This window comes from Arachis hypogaea, chromosome 4 (assembly GCF_003086295.3).
Source record: "Arachis hypogaea cultivar Tifrunner chromosome 4, arahy.Tifrunner.gnm2.J5K5, whole genome shotgun sequence".
Classification (NCBI taxonomy): Eukaryota; Viridiplantae; Streptophyta; class Magnoliopsida; order Fabales; family Fabaceae; genus Arachis; species Arachis hypogaea.
The window spans coordinates 101,778,227-101,784,893 of NC_092039.1; the positions used below are offsets into that span (position 1 = coordinate 101,778,227).

General features: G+C 40.9%; 1 non-coding gene across 1 annotated transcript; it reads left to right on the plus strand.

Annotated features, from left to right (window-relative positions):
* Window positions 1-6,079: 6,079 nt before the first annotated feature.
* LOC112798346 (small nucleolar RNA R71) lies at window positions 6,080-6,183 on the plus strand. The gene has a single exon (XR_003199962.1). It is a non-coding gene; the product is annotated as a small nucleolar RNA R71 (small nucleolar RNA).
* The last annotated feature ends 484 nt before the right edge of the window (window positions 6,184-6,667 follow it).

Genomic DNA, 6,667 nt, shown 5'->3' on the forward strand with positions numbered 1-6,667 from the left:
AAAGAGGCACCACTGACACAACTCTATTCATCAAGAACTCTGATGATTCTTTTATTCTAGTCCAAATATATGTTGATGACATTATTTTTGGATCAGCCAATGAATCCCTTTGTTCTGAATTTGGAAAACTCATGACAAGCGAATTTGACATGAGTATGATGGGTGAACTTAATTTTTTCCTTGGGCTGCAAATTAAACAAACTGAAAATGGTATTTTCATTCATCAAGAAAAGTATGCCAAGGAATTAGTTAAGAAATTTGGTATGGAAAATGCCAAACCCATGGGAACTCCCATGCATCCTAGTTCTAAATTAGATAAGGGAGAAAATGAGAAAGATGTTGATGAGACTAGGTATAGAGGGATGATCGGTTCTCTTATGTACCTGGTGGACGAAATTGTGATTTATACTTTCACACAACTCGAATAATTATACTCCTTGTGCTCGTATGGAATTTAGAAATTGGCACGAGTGGTCACAACTCCGTTCAACTAACCAGCAAGTGTACTGGGTCGTCCAAGTAATAAACCTTACGTGAGTAAGGGTCGATCCCACAGAGATTGTTGGTATGAAGCAAGCTATGGTTACCTTGTAAATCTCAGTTAGGCATATTAAATTTGTTTATGGGTTTCGAAAATAGAAATAAGAAAATAAATAATAAAAGGGATAGAATACTTATGCAGATTCATTGGTGAGAATTTCAGATAAGCATATGGAGATACTGTATGGCTCAAGGACGCCTACTCTCCCACTGCTTCAACCCAATCCTTCTTACTCCTTTCCATGGCAAGCTGTGTATAGGGGTTCACCATCAGCGGTGGCTACTTTCAATCCTCTCGGGAAAATGATCCTATGCGGCTGTCACTCGCACGGCTAATCGTCTGGAGGCATCACCCATGGTTGATGGCTACATCCCATCCTCGCAGTGAAAACTACGCTCACGCACTCTGTCACAGCACGGCTAATCACTGGTTGGTTCCTGCGCCTACTGGAATAGAATCCCTTGATTCTTTTGCGTCTGTCACTAACGCCCAGTACTTGCAAGTCTGAAGCACGTCACAGTCATTCATTACCGGAATCCTACTCGGAATACCACAGACAAGGTGAGACTTTCCGGATTCCCAGGATCCTACTCGGAATACCACAGACAAGGTGAGACTTTCCGGATCCTCATAAATGCCGCCATCTATCTAGCTTATACCACGAAGATTCTGTTGGGGAATCTAAGAGATACACATTCAAGCTCGGTTGCATGTAGAACGGAAGTGGTTGTCAATCACGTGCGCTCATAAGTGAGAATGATAATAATCGTCACTTTCATCATTACACTCATCATGTTCTTGGGTACGAATGAATATCTTGGAATAAGAATAAGAGAGATTTGAATAAAAGAGAATAGAATTGCATTAATACTTGAGGTACAGCAGAGCTCCACACCCTTAATCTATGGTGTGCAGAAACTCCACCGTTGAAAATACATAAGTGAAAGAGGTTCAGGCATGGCCGAATGGCCAGCCCTCTCCATGATCAAGTGACCGAATATTCAAGAGATTAAACTGTCAAAAGATGTCTAATACAATAGTAACTTATCCTATTTATACTAGACTAGCTACTAGGGTTTACATGAGTAAGTATTTGATGCATAAATTCACTTCCGGGGCCCACTTGGTGTATGCATGGGCTGAGCTTGATCAATCCACGAGCTGAGGCTTTTCTTGGAGTTGAACTCCGAATTATGACGTGTTTTGGGCGTTCAACTCCGGATCATGACGTTTTTCTGGCGTTTAACTCCAGACAGCAGCATGAACTTGGCGTTCAACGCCAAGTTACGTCGTCATTCTTCGAATAAAGTATGGACTATTATATATTGCTGGAAAGCTCTGGATGTCTACTTTCCAACGCCGTTGAGAGCGCGCCAATTGGAGTTATGTAGCTCCAGAAAATCCATTTCGAGTGCAGGGAGGTCAGATTCCAACAGCATCAGCAGTCCTTTTGTCAGCCTTCTTCAGAGTTTTGCTCAAATCCCTCAATTTCAGCCAGAATTTACCTGAAATCACAGAAAAACACACAAACTCATAGTAAAGTACAGAAATGTGAATTTAACATAAAAACTAATGAAAACATCCCTAAAAGTAGCTCAAACTTACTAAAAACTATCTAAAAACAATGCCAAAAAGCGTATAAATTATCCGCTCATCACAACACCAAACTTAAATTGTTGCTTGTCCCCAAGCAACTGAAAATCAAATAGGATAAAAGAAGAGAATATACTATAAATCTCAGAATATCAATGAATATTAATTTAATTAGATGAGCGGGACTTGTAGCTTTTTGCTTCTGAACAGTTTTGGCATCTCACTTTCTCCTTTGTAGTTTAGAGTGATTGGCGTCTCTAGGAACTTAGAATTTCGGATAGTGTTATTGACTCTCCTAGTTAAGCATGTTGATTCTTGAACACAGCTACTTATGAGTCTTGGCCGTGGCCCTAAGCACTTTGTTTTCCAGTATTACCACCGGATACACAAATGCCACAGACACATAACTGGGTGAACCTTTTCAGATTGTGACTCAGCTTTGCTAGAGTCCCCAGTTAGTGGTGTCCAGAGCTCTTAAGCACACTCTTTTGCTTTGGATCACGACTTTAACCACTCAGTCTCAAGCTTTTCACTTGGACCTTCATGACACAAGCACATGGTTAGGGACAGCTTGATTTAGCCGCTTAGGCCTGGATTTAATTTCCTTGGGCCCTCCTATCCATTGATGCTCAAAGCCTTGGATCCTTTTTACCCTTGCCTTTTGGTTTTAAGGGCTATTGGCTTTTTCTACTGCTCTTTCTTTTTCTTTCTATTTTTTTTTCGCCATTTTTTTTACTGCTTTCTCTTGCTTCAAGAATCAATTTCATGATTTTTTTCAAATCATCAATAACATTTCTCTTTGTTCATCATTCTTTCAAGAGCCAACAATTTTAACACTCATAAACAACAAGATCAAAAATATGCACTGTTCAAGCATTCATTCAGAAAACAAAAAGTATTGTCACCACATCAATATAATTAAATTAAATTCAAGGATAAATTCGAAATTCATGTACTTCTTGTTCTTTTGAATTAAAACATTCTTCGTTTAAGAGAGGTGAAGGATTAATGGGTTTTATTCATAGCTTTAAGGCATGGTTACATACTAATGATCATGAAGTAGAGACACAAAACATAGATAAGCACAATATTAAAAACCGAAAACAGGAAGAAATAAAGAACAAGGAATGGATCCACCTGAGTGAGGGTGGCGCCTTCTTGAAGGTCCAATGGTGCTTTTTGAGCTCCTCTATGTCTCTTCCTTGCTTCTGTTGAATGATTCCTAGTAATTTTGGTGTTTCTTCCCTTAGTTGCTTCCAATATTTGTGTGGAGGATAACTTATTCCCTGAGGTATCTCAGGGATCTCTTGATTTGCAGCCATATGTTCTACCACTGAGCTATGACGGCTTATATTTTTTTCCATCTCCCAAGACTCAGAGGTGGAAGCTTTTGTCTTCCCTTTGAGGTTTCTCTGGCCTTAGGTGCCATTAATGGTAATGGAAAAGCAAAAAAAAAAAGCTATGCTTTTACCACACCAAACTTAAAATATTGCTCGCCCTCGAGCAAGAAAGAAAAGAAGAGGAGAAGAAGAAGAAGAAGAGAATGGAGGTGAGTGAGGGGAGATGGATTCGGCTATATGGGTGGGATTGGGTGGGAAAGAGAAGTTGAATTGTAAAGGTAGGTGGGGTGTATGGGGAAGAGTGGATAGATGTAGGTGGTGAATGAAAAATAGAAGGGATGACCATGAATGGAAAGAGAGAGGGCGAGGTAGGTGGGGATCCTGTGGGGTCCACAGATCCTGAGGTGAAAAGAAATACCATTCCTTCACCATATAGGCATGTAAAATGCCTTCGTGCATCATTCTGGCGTTTAAACGCCCATTGGTGCACGTTCTGGGCGTTCAACGCCCATGTAATGCATGTTTCTGGCGTTGAACGCCAGTTTCATGCTTGTTACTGGCGTTCAGCGCCAGTTTGTCCTCTCTGGGCACATTCCTGGCGTTCAGCGCCAGGATGTTGCTTGTTTCTGGCGTTCAGCGCCATAATAGTGCTCTGTTCTGGCGTTGAACGCCGGCCAGATGCACCTTACTGGCGTTGAATGCCAGCCCGTGCGTCCTCCAGGGTGAAAAATTTTTTTCTTCTGTTTTTGACTCTGTTTTTAATTTTTTTGAATTTTTTCGTGACTCCTCATGATCATGTACCTAATAAAACACAAAATAACAATAAAATAAAAATTAGATAAATAAAATTGGGTTGCCTCCCAACAATCGCTTCTTTAATGTCAATAGCTTGACAGTGGCTCTCATGGAGCCACAAGGTGATCAGGTCAATGTTAGTGTAGTCCCAACACCAAACTTAGAGTTTGGATATGGGGTCTTAACACCAAACTTAGAGTTTGGTTGTGGCCTCACAACACCAAACTTAGAGTTTGACTGTGTGGGCTCTTCTTGACTCTGAACTGAGAGAAGCTCTTCATGTTTACTCTCTTCTGTCACAGAGGGATGGCCATGTGCTTTAAACACAAGGTAGTCCCCATTCAATTGAAGGACTAACTCACCTCTGTTGACATCTATCACAGCTTCTGCTGTGGCTAGGAAAGGTCTTCCAAGGATGATGCAATCATCCTCTTCCTTCCTAGTGTCTAAGATTATGAAATCAGCAGGGATGTAAAGGCCTTCAACCTTTACTAGCACGTCCTCTACTATTCCATAAGCTTGTCTCAATGACTTATCTGCCAATTGCAATGAGAACAAGGCAGGTTGTACCTCAATGATTCCCAGCTTCTCCATTACAGAGAGTGGCATAAGATTTATCCCTGACCCCAGATCACATAGAGCTTTTTCAAAGCTCATGGTGCCAATGGTACAAGGTATTAAGAATTTCCCAGGATCTTGTTTCTTTTGAGGTAGAGTTTTCTGAATCCAAGCATCTAGTTCACTAATGAGCAAGGGAGGTTCACTTTCCCAAGTCTCATTACCAAACAACTTGGCATTCAGCTTCATGATAGCTCCTAAGTATTGAGCAACTTGCTCTCCAGTCACATCTTCATCCTCTTCAGAGGAAGAATAGTCTTCAGAGCTCATGAATGGCAGAAGGAGATTTAATGGAATCTCTATGGTCTCTAGATGAGCCTCAGAGTCCTCTGGATCCTTAATAGGAAACTCCTTCTTGCTTGAAGGACGTCCCAGGGGGTCTTCCTCACTAGGATTTTCGTCCTCTTCCTCCCTAGTGCATTCGGCCACTTTGATTAAATCAATGGCCTTGCACTCTCCTTTTGGATTCTCTTCTGTATTGCTTGGGAGAATACTGGGAGGAGTTTCAATGACTTTCTTACTCAGCTGGCCCACTTGTGCCTCCAAATTTCTAATGGAGGATCTTGTTTCATTCATGAAACTGAAAGTGGCTTTTGACAGATCAGAGACAATATTGGCTAAATTAGAAGTGTTTTGTTCTGAATTCTCTGTCTGTTGCTGAGAAGATGATGGATATGGCTTACTATTACTCAGCCTATTGCGTCCACCATTGTTAAAGCCTTGTTGAGGCTTTTGTTGATCCTTCCAGGAGAAATTTGGGTGATTTCTCCATGTTGGGTTATAGGTGTTTCCATAAGGTTCACCCATGTAATTAACCTCTGCCATGGCAGGGTTCTCAAGATCATAAGCTTCTTCAGAAGCTACCTCTCTAGTACTGTTGGATGCATGTTGCAATCCATTCAGATTTTGAGAGATTATGTTGACCTGTTGAGTCAACATTTTGTTCTGAGCCAATATGGCATTCAGAGCATCAATTTCAAGAACTCCTTTCTTCTGAGGTATCCCATTATTTACGGAATTCCTCTCAGAGGTATACATGAACTGGTTGTTTGCAACCATGTCAATGAGTTCTTGAGCCTCTTTAGGCGTTTTCTTCAGGTGAATAGATCCACCTGCAGAGTGGTCCAGTGACATTTTCGAAAATTCAGAGAGACCATAATAGAAGATATCTAATAGGGTCCATTCTGAAAACATGTCAGATGGACATCTTTTGGTCAACTGCTTGTATCTTTCCCAAGCTTCATAGAGGGATTCACCATCTTTTTGTTTGAAGGTTTGAACATCCACTCTCAGCTTGCTCAGCTTTTGAAGAGGAAAGAATTTATCCAAGAAGGCAGTGACCAGCTTATCCCAGGAGTCCAGGCTATCCTTAGGTTGTGAATCCAACCATATTCTAGCTCTGTCTCTTACAGCAAAAGGGAAAAGCATGAGTCTGTAGACTTCAGGATCAACTCCATTCGTCTTTACAGTCTCACAGATCTGCAAGAACTCAGTTAAGAACTGATAAGGATCTTCAGATGGAAGTCCATAAAACTTGCAGTTTTGTTGCATTAAAGCAACTAGCTGAGGTTTCAGCTCAAAGTTATTGGCTCCAATGGCAGGAATGGAGATGCTTCTTCCATCAAACTTGGACGTTGGCTTTGTGAAGTCACCAAGCATTCTCCTTGCATTATTATTATTATTTTCGGCTGCCATCTCCTTCTCTTGTTCGAAAATTTCTGAAAGGTTATTTCTGGATTGTTGTAATTTAGCTTCTCTTAATTTTCTCTTCAGAGTCCTT